We start from the raw sequence: 16,423 nt of genomic DNA on the forward strand, positions 1-16,423 counted from the left end.
AAAGGGGGGTGGGGGGGCGGGTCTTAATTAGAGCAGCTCCAAGAGGCACTCTAATTAAAGTGGCCAGAACATTTCATATGTCATTATCCCAGTGCTTCAAAATGACGGTGGGGCGCTTTATCTAAAGCTCATCGAATGAGTTTTAGATAAAGTACCTCAGCCACCATTTGGAAGCATGGGGACACTGATACATGAGATGTGGAGGCTGGCTGGAGTGCAGTAATTAGCATGTTCCAGCAGACTCTATTAATTTGCCTCATCTCCAGGTTGCCAGATCAAACATTGTCCATGTTTCCTAAAGGGAGAATGCCTAATGAAAACCTTTTCAAATTTTACAGGATTTGGGATTTAAATTAATTGAATGCATTTGTTATCAGTTTGTAAAATTTCCCTTAAAGGTGGCAGAAATCTCGTGAAAACAGTTGCATGAGAGAGCATTATACCATTTAGGGCCTTTATCTCATAAGAAAACCTGACTAGATTTTAGGATGATTGAATTCTGCTTCTGTATTAGCTTTAAAAATTGAAGTTTATCTAATTTTAATTTAAAACTGATCTTTAGCTTTTTAAAAATGTTTGTGTGATCTCTACAAGGGCTGAAGCAGGAATTTTTGGTGCTTGGAAATGGACAATTGACATATGCAGGTGTTTTATTTCTACAGGGAGAATTGATGCTCCCCTGGTAGAAACTATGAGCATATAAGTATTCATTCAATTTCTCCTGAGAGAAACTTGCACCTCCCAGGAGTAAGATCTTTCAAATGTCAACTTGGAAGATCTCTCTTGTGAGACAGACTCCCTTGTAAAAATGAACACTTTATATGCTTTCCTCCCAATACTCCCAGGGGAGGAAAGGAGCAGCTCCAAAGGGCTGCAAGTGCCAGCTCTGAATGTGCCACATTGTGGGAAGTTCCCTTCCCATGTGCTACTTTGAGCCATTAGGTTGCAGCCCTACTGCTACGCCCCACTACAGAGTAGCATCCACTTCCCACTAGCTCTCCAGAATGGAGATCCCCAGTCTGGAAAGTAGCTTGCTCTGCTACTCCAATCCCCCCAGAAGCAGAAGAGCCACTGGCTCCCCATACCTTCCCCAAACTGATTCCCAGTCTGAGAAAGGCATGAAGAGCAGGGGAGGAGGGGTTGCACCAAGCCGAATGCCTATATTGCTCCTCTCCCAAAAAGATGTCTGTTGGTAGAAATTTGCACTGCTGGAAATGAGCACCTGCTTGAGGCCATAGTTTACATAAGAATCATACATCATAATAACTAGCATTTTTCACATTAAAATGTCTTGTGTACATTTGCAATGCGTCTTCAGGGCATTTTCTTTAGTTCCTTAAGTTGCAATAATTGATTTTTCTTGGAACAGAATTAATTCCAGTGCACAGTGAGCTTATTTGCTTCAAGGGTCATGGGAAGCCAGTGCTGGCAGTCCTCCCTTTTAGTATCCATGCTAAATTACTTTGTGCTTGGATTACCTTATCTTGGTACCTGTGAGATCATAAACTGCTCCAGAGTCATTTGTCCAAATGTCACTTTTCTGTTTAAATACTGGTGCACAGTCAGGGTGTCCCTTTTCAATACTAGTAGTATTGAAAAGGAACTCACTCACTAGTAGTGGTGAGTTCACATATTCTTTATTATATACCTGGTTGCTTCTTAGTCATCACCAGAGGACTTGCACTTAATTAGTGATTAACTGAATGATGAAGAACAAGAGCTCTTTTAAGAACAGGGTCAGGTCTCATGTCAGTCCGCCCACCTACCTAGGGTAGTCTGCTCCATCTCTCCTGCCATGACTTGATGTTCTCTGATGTAATAAGCATGAGGCTGCCCATACATGGACTCAATGCCAGGGGGTGCTATCTACAGCTTCGTACCTTCCCTACACCATGGCCCATGCCTCACAGATCGCATCCAGATTATTATTGTTCCTTGGCTTCAGGATGGGGCAAACTCAGTTCACTGTTGGGCCTCTTACACACTCACTCTGCCCCCCCTTACAGGGGTCTCTCACACTCTGCCCCTCACTGGGCCACTCTCAAGTCCCCTGCTTACTTGAGCGACCCCCCTTGGGCCATCAGGCTTCACTACTCTCACTCCAGCATGGCTTGCACAGCACCTTCAGTTCACTCATGCTCCCCTACTCTACACAGCCTTGCCTTTGTGCCAAGCACTGGGATGACTCTGCCCCTTAGTCCCTCACTGGGCACCTTGTTCTTGGTCTTACTCATGGGAGTTGGCCCATATACTGTCCTTCAAGCCACCCTTACAGCCCTACTCAGTACACCCCCAGTGCAGCCCTTCAGGCCTCCCTCAGCAGCTCTACTGTGCACAACACATGTACAGTCCTTCAAGTGCTTCTATGCACCCTACTCTGTGCAGGTCTCCACATCAATACCACCCCTCAGAGTCTTACACCCCTGCTGGGCTCAGGTGCCTCTTTATAAGCATGCCTGCCCCCTGCTGCTTTCACAATCACCCATCCAATGATGGGAGCCAGGGTTAAGGCACCCCTAGCGACCTTTCACCAGGGAGGTAACTGGCCTGGCATTTCTTCAGGGCTGTCCCACCACAGACAGCCTTGCCAGACCACCCTTCCCCTGCAGGGTGCAGTTTCAGGTCATGCTCAGGACCAGGAGCCTCCTGCCATCCCCATAGCTCCTGCCCTTACCTCCAAGATGTTCTGGGAGCAGCTCAGCCAGATGTTACCTCCTCAGTTCCTAGCAGCAAACTGCTGCCTCTAGCCCTGAGAGCCAGGCTCTAAAATGGCTGCCTTCATCAAGCACCTGCTAGATTGCCTGCTCCCAGCCCATAAAGTGACAGACACCAAAGGTACACTGCCATACCTCCCTCCCATCAGCCTCAAGTGTGTTACATTCTTCATTGATTCGCTTTTGAAAAATCATTGTGTTACCTGTTGAGCTAGCCTGAAAAATTTAATTCAGGTATAACTCAGACCATAAATAAGATATCAACTATTGCTCCATGGTATTGATGAATTCCTGTTAAAATTAAACACAGTCACATTTTTTCATCATTATCATTCATTACCCACAATTATCTCCTGGCATTTAAGGAGGAACCCAATGCATTGTTCATATTATCATCTTATTTCCTTGACAACAAGCAGCATTTTTTAGGATACCCCTTTCCTGCTTCCCATAATGTTGAAAAAGTCTTTTTGTTCTTGTATATCTTACAGATTTTTCCATGAGTCTTCCATGACTTTGTCAAATAAGTCACATACAAATTATTTCAAGTGTATGGGCATCTACCTATTTGTATGAGTGTTTATAATAATCATGATGATCAGCTGTAGGCCCTACATGACATCCATTAAAATGACACTGGTAAAATTAATGGATACCAGGAGAGATTAATCAGAAGAATCTGTCAGTTTGACTCAGTCCTATACTTCCTATAATTTAATGGGTACATATGACTCTGAGAAAAATCAGGGAGCATTAAGTTGAGTGAACAAATATAGTATTATGGGATATTTTTTTCTAGAATACTAAGCAGTAAGTTTGAAAAGCATGTATCTGTGTGAACACAATGATTAAGTGGAAAGCACACCAATGATGTGGAGTATGTAAAAGACTTCAGTTCTTCATAGCAAGATTGCTCTGTTAAGAGTGCTCTATTAAGAGGGACTACAGTGATGTATATGCAGTGATTATAAATGTGCCCTAGCAGATGCAATAGATTCACCTCCACGGACATCAGTATTTTAGTATCTTGGAGATGTCTTAACCAGAAAGCTTGCAGATAAATCACAAAACCCACTACTTTACTTTGTATCTGTTTATTCATATGTAGTCTCAGAATAGAATCTAAGATTTTGTATTTGCCTTACAAGAAATCTGTTGTCTTAAATTTCTATCCATCTTTTCAAATTAGAGAAAGAATATTGCTGGTGTATGCACTAGGAGTGGATGCACAGAGAATTTCTGTGTCCATTAATGTCTGCTGACACCTTTCACGCATACTAATGTTAACTTTGAAACCAGCGGGCTTTTAAAAGTGAAGAATGGCCTCTAGCTACTTTTAGTGTACTTTTTTTGTTAATGTGTTTGCTTTACAGTATTCAAATGGAAACTTTGTGTGCTTAGACAGAGATTTTTACTCTGAGGAAAAATAATTAAAATTCTCATTTCTTCAAACATAAAGTTTTTCTGATCTCCCTCACAGTTTTCATTAATTGTCAGAGAATTAAGGGATAGTGTTAAATTTAATCATGATAGTCACTTCAGTAGTAAGAGATAGGGTATCAGGTATAAAACTTAAAATGATGGAAGGACCAGAGGGGAAAAAATTCAATAATTAACTATTTTCTGAATATGAACATTCCTAAAGTGGTCTAAAACTGTTTGGGGTTTGTTCTGGTTTTCTGGGGGGAAGGAGAGACAGAAAGGGGTATATTTTTTCCTATCGCCCGTGAAGGAAATTAGGTGTTTGGGAGGGAGGGGTTGGAAAGACAGTGAGTCGATTCCATACCATAATGTTTTGCCATTTCATTTCAGATGGGTCACCATGTTAGCACCATTTAGCACAATAGCACTATAGCTAAAATTTGCTGAAGTATTAAAATAAACTGCATTGAATTGTAAATTGATTTATACAAATGAATGCCCATGTGTACTACAGAAATTGATAGACCCTTTTGCTCTTTTTGACTTTGGGATTTAGATTCTTTGTTATATTATACTAGCTTAAGATGCCTGGTTAATTGTATCAGTCTAGAAACACGTGAATCTTCCCATAAAATCAGGCATTTTGTTCCATTCCACAGGCACCTTAACCTTTCTTTCCTGAGTGTTGAGTCATAGTAAAATGAAGCACAAAGAGTTACAGGTTTCCAGCTGTCAGGTGTATTTGTCATAGGTTCCACTGAGATTATAATCCAAAAAGACACTATATCACTAACAGACGGTTAAAGTTTCCATTTAATAATTATATTTTCTTGTGACTGAAAAAGTGTTGCCATTTGAGAGAGACAAGGTTCTTTGGGTAAATGTGATATCTTTTATTAGACTAACTAAATAGTTAGAAAAAACATTCTTTGCAAGCTTTCAGGCACAAACACCCCTTTTCAGGCATTGGGAGTCAACAGCCCTAAGTCATTTAAGGGAGTCATTTCTTTGATATGTGTTATAAGCTTGTTCCCAGTGGGTCATAAAGGAAAGGTAATGTGATGTCAGTTTGAAAAAGATAAGAGTTCACACATGTTTATGGGTTTGGGCAGTGTTTTCTGTTTGAATTGAAGATGAAAACATGCCAGGAGGCATAACCCCAAGGGAATGTTTAGCACCTTTGTGGTTACTTCCCTCCCCTTCCTGACTCCCTCCTCCTCAACAGCTTGACAGGGAAATACTTGAAATAGATTTTGACCCATTTGCTATTCCCAACAAATGCAGAGTTGCCTTGGGGCCATGACAGCACATGATCTGGAGAGGGGCTTTTTAGTGCTTTCCAATTTTTTAATGTAAAAGTAAAATGTAAACTATTAAAGTTTCAGATATTTTGTTTGACTGTGGACTACAGTCATTAAAAGTAATACTAGCTGCTTGAACACACATGAATGTTGAGTATTATGATGAAGATTTAGAAATTAGTGTGATACTGAGATATAGAGACAGCTGAAGGTCTCAGAGTAAGGCTACTCTGCAGTTCTTCTGGCAACATAAAGTTCTGTGCAGATTAAAATAAAGTCATTTCCTAGTATCTCATAAAAATATGAAAAATACAGGATGGAGAGAGATGTATGAGTCAAAGAGGTGAGAAAAGAGCCTAATAAAATAAATCTAGCTACCTCTTCATTATTCACCATGCTTGGTTGGTGGGGCAGGGCACTGTTGGTGCCTACAACTTTAAGGGCTGAGCCAAGCTGCCAGAAGTGTGTGATTGTGGCAGCCATTTTAGATCTCTGGCTGCCTACATAATCAGAGCAGTTTGCTGCTGGTAGGCTAGGCAGTAACATTGCTTGGCTGCAAGGCTGAATGCAAGGCCTTAAGGCCATGGTTTGGAGGTTCCTGGTTCTGGGAATGACCTAAAACTGAACCCAGCTGGGAGTGGGTGGCCTTGTGGGGCTCCCAGTGGCACAGGAGTCTCCCAGAAATGCCAGGCCAGTTATCACCCCAGTGAAAGGTGGGTTGGGGCACCTTAATAACCTCAGCTCCCCGAACCAGGGGGGGTACCCTATAGAAGGTCCAAGAAGGCAGACCCAGGTTAGGTAGTGGGCTAGAGGCTCAGAGACCTGACTTGAAACACCCCTGACTGGTCAATTCTGGGGCCAGGACCAGAAGGGTCAAAAGGGCCAGAGGCCCACTGTGAAGGATGCCCAGAGCTGAGGGCCTGGGGTTTCTGACTGGCCTTGGAGGTGAGGCCAGGGCCTGTGTAGCCAGCAGTCCTGGGGGAGGGCACACTCAAGAGGGGGAACAGATTGGGAGCTAGGCAGCCCCTGAGAGTGGAGTAGGCTGAATGGGAGTGGAGAATGAGAATGAGAGTGGAGTAGGCTGCCTGATTGGAGGGATCTGGTTGGGGTCTGATTGGAAGGATTCTGGGGCCCAGTGTGGAGCCAGTGATGGTATAAGAACTGTAGATGCTATCTGCGACCCTTGGGCTGCAATGTAAGGGAGGAACGGAACTGCAGATAGTGCCCCCTGGCACCGGGGTAAGAAATGGTCAGGTTCCCACTTAATTGAGATCATAATTATATATCATCAAGGCATAGCAGGCGAGGAGGCAGGCAGTTGGCTCAGAAAGAGGTAGGCGGGCCGTTGGTAGACCAGCCCCAAGAAAGGCCCCTGTTACAGTTGGTTTAGTTCAGGGGTGAACTCACCCTACCCTCCAGGCCACATCTGGACCATGGGGTTCCTTGCAGGCTGGATTTGGACCTGGTGGCTGCAGATCAGTGGTCCTGTGTCAGCATAGCTGTCTCTTGTCAGAATGCCATCCCAAATGGGGCCTCTTAGCCCCTAATTATGAAACAGACCCTGTCCCCTGCTCAGTCCACTCTGGAATTTTGGGACCCATAAAGAGCCCAGCAGGGCAGAGGAAACAGCTCCGCAGGCTGGATCCAAGCCTTTGCGCCATATGCTTGTGACACCTGGGTTAGTTTGTCTGAGAAGGGGCAGTGTGTACTAAGTGAAGAGTTGCACTAACCTAGAGTAATAGGTATTTTGTGTAAAATTCCTTGTCACAGTCTTACTTTTTGGAGGCTCAAGACTTAAAGAATAATTTTATATAATCACTAATATGCTTCCCAAGTTGTTTAATAATAATAAATTAGTGGTAAGCAAACATAGTTTTCCATCATGAAGACCTTCACTGATATTCTCTGGAAAAGTTAGCATCCTCAGTTACCATACCAATGTATCTATAAAATTCCAGATACTAGAGGGTATCAACTTGCTAATGTGGACTGCTGTATCATAGACAGGGTCTGGACTTGGGTTTGCAAAAAAGAAAGTGCTACAGGTGTGTTCTTGATGTGACTCATAAAAAATATTGATAAAAATGGAAAGACTTATTGCCTGCTGTAGGTTATTCTGGATGGATGTGTTGGGTGAATTAAGTAAAAATAAAGCACCATTATAACTTCTCTAAGAGCAATATGCATAGTCACTGGAACCCAACCAGAATATTTATTTCTTTACACTTAGTACAAGAAAATAATCCTTGTTCTTAACAGTTTAGTGTCTCTGTTATATTACAGTTGTTTTCAAATTAACATTTGATAATATTTATTCTACAATAGTATCTGAGCCGAAAGTTATTTCCTTGTTGAATATAGAACAAAATTGGTTAGCTAATTACCAGCATGTGGTAACTGGTGGTAAATGCTGACATTGTAACTGTCTAATAGCTACTTTTATAACTCCAGAGCCTAAAAAAATACAGGTTCTCTACCCACGGTACACAGATCAGCCAACAAATCTCTTGGTATGTCCAATACCTGTTTTGGGTTTTCTTGGTATACATGTTTAGACAATGTTGAACTGCACCCATAAAAGAGATCCTGATAATTACTGAGTGCATTTACACGTGAAATTAGTGCGATACAATAACCTCCGGCACAATTCATGCTTTACTGCGGAGCTAATTAGGCAACTCCACAGTAAGCATCTCATGTAGATGTCCCCACTTAGACCTTAAAAATACTAGAAGATATTAGTGAATCATGTCTCCTCCAGATGCAGCAGTGAAAATGTTGTATCTGAAGGATGAAAAAATGACTTGATTAGTGTACTTTTCTGTGTTTTTTTGCAATCTTGCCTTATCCTTATTATTCCCTTAAGAGGAGCATCACATAAAGGACAACAAACAACTCTGACCTTCGTGGCCCCATGAACACAATAGCATAACTAGGCTGCGGTGAGTGGGGACTCAGCCCCAGGCACTGACTAGAAGGGAGTGCCAGAATCACCACCCTGGGAGTCTTTGCCATGGCACAATCAACTCTGCACTGCCCATGCCTCACCATATGTGGTGTCATGGCAGCACCACACCAAGCACCGTATCGGGAGGGCAGGAAGTGAATAGAGTGAGCAGAATGGTACTCCTCTCTCCCCACACACCACAGAAGCCTTTGCCACAGCCCTGCACCCAATATTTATGTCAGGGGAGGGAGCGAACAGGGGATGAGTGTCAGGACCCAGGGAGCCTTGACCCAGAGCTGCTGCTACCTGAGCAGACTGACATTGCTAGAGCACTGGCAGTGGCAGCAGTAGCCTGGAAAAGTAAGCCTTCCTTTCCATTCACTGAGGTCCCCACCTTGGTCTATGGTGGTTGGCAACTCCTCCTCCCAGCACCTATTCTCTGTGTTGCTGTGCCTCTGTATGAACAAATGCAGAAAAGTCCAAGAAAATCTTGGTTGATAATCTAATAGAATTGCTGGCAGAAATGCAGAGAGTGTAAAGAAAACTGAAAATGAGATATGCAATAATGAATGGAATAATTTAGTATGACTAGCAAGTACACTCATAACAATGATAAAACTTGGTTGTAGAAGCTTTTTAGCAGGTGGGGATTTGACAGTAACATAGTTTACCATCATTTAAAATCATAAATAGCCATCATTTGAAGTTAAAATGATTAAGTTGTTTGATTTGTTGGTGTCAAATAACGCACATCAAATCAATTGCGTATGAACATGGACATACTTGATCTCTTTGTTTATAAACACGGGAAGAATTTCTGTACAATTAAAACTCATTCATAACTTGCCATGTATTCAAACACCTAAAGTTATTGAAAATGAAAACAGTGAAAAAAGCAAATACTTCTCTAATGTGAGTTTACATTGAAACCTTTATCAATATTCTCAGTTAAAGGCATCTTTATATAATGGTATATAGGCATAAGAGAAATGAATGGAAAATGGTGTTTTGCTCAGTAATCAGACACTGCAAATCTTATGCCATTTTTTCTTTTCTCTTTGAAAGAAGCATATGTTTTTAGATTAAGTGTTGTGACTTTTTAATCCTGTGGTAGTGACAAATATGAAAACAACAAATCTGTATCCCTGCATTTTTAACCTACTCCAATGTAGAGCTTCAAATGACCATGCGTACATGTTTAGTTTTGTAGATTTATGTGTTCTGACAAGAAGAAATTCCTCCAGGGTGATATCCTGTCTAAACTATGCAAAGAAAAAAATAAGTACAGTGTTTTTATATTTTTAACAACCCCATTTCAAGAGGGATGTGGACAACATGGAGAGGGTCCAGAGGAGGGCCACCCGCATGATCCGGGGACAACAGGGCAGACCCTACAGTGAGAGACTGCGGGACCTGAACCTATTCAGCCTCCACAAGAGAAGGCTGAGGGGGGACCTGGTGACCGTCTATAAACTCACTAGGGGGGACCAGAAGGGTTTGGGGGAGACGCTGTTTCCCCTAGCGCCCGCTGGCATAACAAGGAGTAATGGGCACAAGTTGATGGAGAGGAGGTATAGATTGGACATCCGCAAGAACTACTTCACAGTTAGGGCGGCTAGGAGCTGGAACCAACTTCCAAGGGAAGTGGTGCTGGCCCCTACCCTGGGGGTCTTTAAGAAGAGGCTGGATGCCTACCTGGCTGGACTCATTTGAGTCCCGTTTTTGTTTTGGGGTTTTGCTGTTCTCCCGCCCTGGCGGGGGGTTGGGCTAGAAGATCTACTAGGTCCCTTCCAACCCTAAATCTATGAAACTATGAAACTATATATATACTACATTGATTCACAATTTCAATGCAAATAATACAATTTAGCAATTCATGAAATAGATGGCTATGCTATGAATATCTACTCAGATTTTTACATTTAGTTAATACCATTTCATAACAATAGTGATACAAGATACACTGTACTGTGTATCACATGCTAAAAATGTTAATACTGAGATTATGCTTTAAGTATGACTAATATCAATAATGGAAATAAAGCAGTTAAATATAAGTAGTATACTTTGAGTTTTTAAAAAGAAAAATCTCCCTCTAAATTAATCATTGACACAAACTAAAAACTCTGTCCACTGTGGTAGAAACACATTTTACAATAAATCAATATGATTATGTTTTGTAGCTTTTTCTCTAGGCAACTAATATATGGCCAAAACAGTGTTGCACACAGGAGGCTTTGTTTTGGGAGGTTACTGCAAATAGTCCAGGAAGAGAAATCTTTAGAAAACAATGCAGCAAACCAACAACATGATTTGTTGCAGAGCCTCCTCTCAGAAGAACTCTAACAACAGCTTATTCTATACAGTGGGCATTTTTATAAAAATACACATTGAAACATGACTAGAAACCTGTTGGAGCAAATGCATTCAACAAACATGATCTTGCAGCTAATCTGATGGATTGAAATGGAAGTGTAACACTCAGAATAGCCCAAGTATTCTTTCAGCAGTCTGCTGGGATATAATACATTGTTCTCCATTGTTGCCAATCTAGAATCATTGAAAGTTAGGGTTGGAAGGGACCTTAAGAGGTCATCTAGTCCAGCCTCTTGCTCAAAGCAGGTCCATTCCCAACTAGATCATACCAGCCAAGACTTTGTCTAGCCAGGTCTTAATAACTTCCAAGGGTGTAGACTCCACAACCTCTTTGGGTAACCTGTTCCAGTGCTTTATTAGCCTCCTAGTGAGAACGTTTTTATTAATACCTAACCTAAACTTCCCTTGCTGCAACTTGAGATCACTGCTTCTTGTTCTGTCATTTGCCACCAATGAGAACAGTCCAGCTCCATCCTCTTTGTAAACCCCCTTCAGGTGGTTGAAGGCTGCTATTAAATCCCCTCCCAGTCCTCTCTTCTCCGGACTAAATAACCTCAGGTCCCTCAGCCTCTCCTTAGAAGTCACATGCGCCAGCCCCGTCACCATTTATGTTGCCCTCTGCTGGACTCTGTCTACTTTGTCCACATCCTTTCTAAGATGGGGACTCAAAATTGCTCACAGTACTCCAGATGTGGTCTCACCAGTGTGGAATAGAGTGTGAGAATCACTTCCTTTGATCTGCTAGCAGCACTCCTACTATTGCAACCCAGTATGCCATTAGTGTTCTTTGCAACAAGGGCAAACTATTGGTTTATATTCAACTTACGGTCCACTGTAATCCAAGATTCTTTTTTCTGAGCCGTTGCTTAGTCAGTCAGTCCTCAGCCTGTATGGGTGCATGGGATTGTTCTGTCCTAAGTGCAGGACTTCACGCTTATCCTTATTGAACCTCATGAGACTTCTTTTGGACCAATCCTCCAATTTGTCAAGGTCTCTCTTAATTCTAGCCCAATCCTCCAGCATTTCTACTACTCCCCCCAGCTTGGTATTATCTGCAGACTTCATGAGGGTGACATCTTCGAGGTTGTTGAAGATGATATTGACCAAAACCAGTCCCAGGACTAACCCCTGCTCCTAGCCCTCCAGTGTGTAAGGAAGGGAATGGGTGCCTGTGGAACAAGGTGGGTGTCTGGGGAGGGGCATGTGGAGACAGGCAATGCCTGCTGGGGTGGGAGATGGTACAGGTGATGCAGTAGTGGGGTGAAGCATCACATGCTTCTGGAGATTTATGAACCCACAATGGTCACGGGACTGTAACCAGGCTGGACCAGCTCTGGACAGAAGTCACCTCCATGGCCTAGGGGGTAGGACCTGGTGTGGAAGGGAGCACTGTTCCAAGCTGAGGCACTCCCTTCCTCACCTGGCTTCAGCAGGGGTACAACTCCACGCCACTGCTGTACCTCACCTTGGGGACCATGGTGTCATGGTGTTCCCTTCTGTGCCAGGTCCCCCCAGCTGGGCCATGGGGGCAGCTCCTGCCCAGAGCTGGTTTGACCCAACTGCATCCCAGTACCCCACAGCGGGCTCAGAAATCTCAGGAACCATGTGCTGCCTTGCTGTGTCACCTTGCCCCACCCCCCACTGCATTGCCTCTGCTCCACTGCCCCACAATGCATCACCTATGCCCCTTTCCCCTCCCAATATGTCACCTGTGTCTCCTGTCCCTCACCCCCATAGGCTTACATAGAGGGAGCTGGATCCCTGGTGATCATAGTATTCAGTTGATCTGTTACTACATGAACTGAGTAAAAAAGGAGTTAGGACAGTAGTGGCAAAATTATTGTGAATACTTGGTTAAATAATTGCAGGAAAATTAAAATCTTATAGTATGTCTGCTCAGGAGGTAGAAAAAAAGTGTGCCCTGACAGCATCTTCAGCAAAATCCTAATCCACAAAACTGTTGTAACCCAGGCTCTGACAGAGTTGTTTGAATCTGATTCTGGGGAGCTTCCAGTTGTTGCCTATTTGCAAAGATTGTTTCAATTTGCAAGAGGCTTTTTGTTTCAAATGTATACTTTCTTGTGATTTCTGTGAGACCTTTCACTCTGCTTAGACCTGATAAAGGGTACTTGATGCCTGGTAGATTGTCCAAAAGCTCTCTTGATGCAGTTGAAGATATCACAAAAAATCCCGACCTCTCCTAACATTCCATAGTTATCTGTGCCTGCCATCGTCTGCAGCTTGGATTATCATAATGGGTTTTACATCAGTGTGTTGTTCACATGTATCCTTTGTCGGCCCCATGAAGTAAACTTTGTTGGCCCTATGAAGTATTGTATCAGATGAATCCTTGGTTGAAGATTAAAGGTTTTGGCTTTGACCATTTCTAACTGTGTTAAATTGTCTAGCAGCCTAGTGATTCAACTAGAAGGACTTTTACTTTTCCTGTAACTCATCTCCTTAATTCACCCTTTTTAGCAGACTAAATATGATGGTTCATTTACTTGTTTTCCCAAGCTTTTTTGGTGGAAGCAAGAGCTCTACTTTGGGTCTGAATTTGGACAGTCTGCCTTTACATGGTTATTTGTTGTATAATATTTGCATTGTTAATGAGTGTAATATGTCTAGACCATCTGAATAATTAAACAGGAAAGAAATCAAAATTAATTAATGATCAGGCAAAGACAGACTGTAAATCATAAAGGTCAGTTTTATTAAAACAAAATTTGTGGTTCCTGTCATGTTAAAATGTAGTTTTCATGTGTATTGTAACACACTTGAGGCTTTCCTTGCTAAAAGTTTGAGTATTTTCTTCTAGTTATACCCCAGTATGAATATAACCCAGTATATTTTTACTTATTCCTATTGTAAATTACATGAATTTATTTATTATACTGAGACTCAATATTTTGACAGTAGTATTGCATTGGGAGAAAAAGGGTACTTTTACTTTGTATTGATAATTATAACTTTAGGAGAAAATTCAAAGTAGGAAAAAGTAATTGAATTTGAAGAGTTTGAAAATCCAAAGGATAACATTTTTGAATGGTTCTCTAAAGGGATTCCAATAAAAGTCTTGTTAAATAAAGATATTTACATTACTGAATAAGGAGTTTCAAGAAATCAGTACTAAACTCATCTAAGATTGGAAATGGTTGCTTGAGAAATACTGAACCTGCCAACAGTCAAAGAGTTGATATTTTTTAGTTTGTAAACACAGTAAATGTGATTGTGTAAACTTTGGCACCTCTACTAATGAAATGAAATTGCTCAGATTCTAATATTTTAATTGTAATTAAAAAATGTAATTGCTAGTTTTCTCTTTAAAAAGCAACATGAATGGCTCAATGTTGTCTAAGTCATCTGCAGTAGAACCAAGAAACTGACTCTTTTTATACATCTCTTCACAAAATTTATTCTATTTAACTGTAACTAAGAAGGATGCTGGAAAACATCTGCTAGGGATAAGTGTTTATAAATCAGTAAGCCCTAAGCCAGTTGTATCCATGAATCCTAAAGAGTGGGCTGAGGAGATCTCTGTTTCACTGATATTAAAACTGGCTAATGTGCCAATATTCAGAAGTCTAAGTGTGATGAATATAAGCTGGGTAGCCTGATATCAAGCACAGGGAAAGAAAATATGATGTGCTGCTCGACTGATAGAATTATAGAAAATTTAGTTTGGAAGGGACCTCAGGAGGTGATTTAGTCCAACCTCCTGCTCTAAGCAGAACCATCCCCAACTACATCATCCCAGCCAGGACTTTGTCTAGCCAGGTCTTAATAACCTCCAAGGGTGTAGACTCCACAGCCTCCCTGGGTAACCTGTTCCAGTGCTTTGTTAACCTCCTAGTTAGAACATTTTTATTAATACTTAACCTAAACTTCCCTTGCTGCAACCTGAGACCATTGCTCCTTGTTCTATCATCTGCCACCACTGAGAACAGTCCAGCTCCATCCTCTTTGTAACCCCCCTTCAGGTAGTTGAAGGTTTCTACTAAATCCACCCTCAGTTTTCTCTTCTGCAGACTAAATAAGGCCAGTTCCCTCAGCCGCTCCTTCTAAGTCATGTACATACTTATGGCATGTACATACATGCCATTTTCTTTGCCCTCCACTGGATTCTCTCCAGTTTGTCCACATCCTTTCTGTAGTGGGAGGCACAAAACTAGACACAGTACTCCAGATATGGCTTTACCAGTGCTGCACAGAGGGAAATAATCACTTCCCCGGATCTGCTGGCAATGATGCAGCAGAGGGCAGAGTTTGGAGGAGACACCAAAACGTTAATTTATACACATATGGAATGAATTCTATTATTGTTGTGGCAACAGTATAAATAGCTTTTTTTAGTAAAAAGGAAATGTAGGAAACTGAATTATAATACCACTGGTACCCTAGGAAAAAATGGGAGTAGGGCAGTGGGAGAAATGCAAGCAGTATCTTCCAATAAAGACACATATGTATAGAGAATGACAATAAAAGGCCCAATATCTTGTACCTTCACTTCAGAAGAAGGCTGAATCTATATTTGCAACTATGCTCTGAGATAAAGGCTCAATTTGATTCGAGTTGGATTGTGGAGCTAGCTGATATGTACTTTCAGCAATATTGACAAAAGCAGTATAAGAATAGAAAATATGGCCAAGTGCTGATAGCAAATAAAATAATAAAACTGTCCCAAGACCTGGGCAAATGCAGGGTGTCAATAAGAAAACAACAAAACAAGAGTTGTTATCAAATGGAACTGATAGTAGCTGGAACACAAGGCTATTAACTAGAGATAAGCAGTCCAGAAATGTAAGTCATGGATTTGATTGCAATACAATACCATCATAATAACATTGAACCCAGATATTTTGCAAGTATAGTTTCCCACTTTCCATCTATCTTCCCGGGTTTGCTAAGTAAGTGGGAATACACAGAGCCACAGCAAATGGTTGCATGGGATTGCTGAAGTGTTCCAGGGGTTTCCAATAGCTTTTTTATCCAATGGTACCGTTTTTCTGATCAGCTTTGTTTGAGTAGCAAAGTGTCACCCTTTAAAGTGAAAGCTGAAGCAAACAGCTAAGTAGCTTATCCTTAATTCAGGAACCCATTGCTAATTAAACAGGCTACAAGCCACATAGACATGAGTGATCACAGTTTTACTGCTCCAAAATATCAGTATGACCTCACCTCACTCTAAGAGACTAAAGGATATAGATCAAGGTGATAGATATAAAAGACAAGTTGAAGTTAAAATAACCCCATGAGCATGCCCAATAATTAGATTCTATGAAAGTTATAATTTTTCCATGTATAAGATCTAATGGAGGGTAGTCTTAAATTTGTCCATCTTGCACTGTGGCAAAGAAAGCAACAGTGCAGGGCAACAGGCTAGACCATCATCCTTTGTGCTCCTTTCTGGCTCCCTCACCCCTTGCCCTTCCATGTCTGTGCTTGTTTCCCCTGCCACGTGCTTCCACCCCTCCTACCAACTACCCCTCGCTACTGCTGCTATTTTGCACAGAAAATCAGATTCCCCATTAAGACATGCACCCCAATCTTGGAAGGCTAATTTCTGGAGGAAAGATGCAGCAGGTGAGTAAATATAGGATGTATATATTTATTTATTAGATTTTATCCCACCCTATACAAAAGTCTCAGAGCAGATATCCAAA

The 16,423-nt window shown here is 41.7% G+C and overlaps 1 protein-coding gene across 2 annotated transcripts in view; it reads left to right on the forward strand.

Moving 5' to 3' along the window:
- The window catches only part of PRKG1 (protein kinase, cGMP-dependent, type I), a 1,350,404-nt gene that overhangs the window by 765,933 nt on the left and 568,048 nt on the right, over window positions 1–16,423 (forward strand). The gene's annotated exons all lie outside the window — the stretch shown is intronic.

This window comes from Gavialis gangeticus, unplaced genomic scaffold (genome assembly GCF_001723915.1).
Source record: "Gavialis gangeticus isolate Ggan-Ray unplaced genomic scaffold, GavGan_comp1, whole genome shotgun sequence".
Taxonomy (NCBI): Eukaryota; Metazoa; Chordata; order Crocodylia; family Gavialidae; genus Gavialis; species Gavialis gangeticus.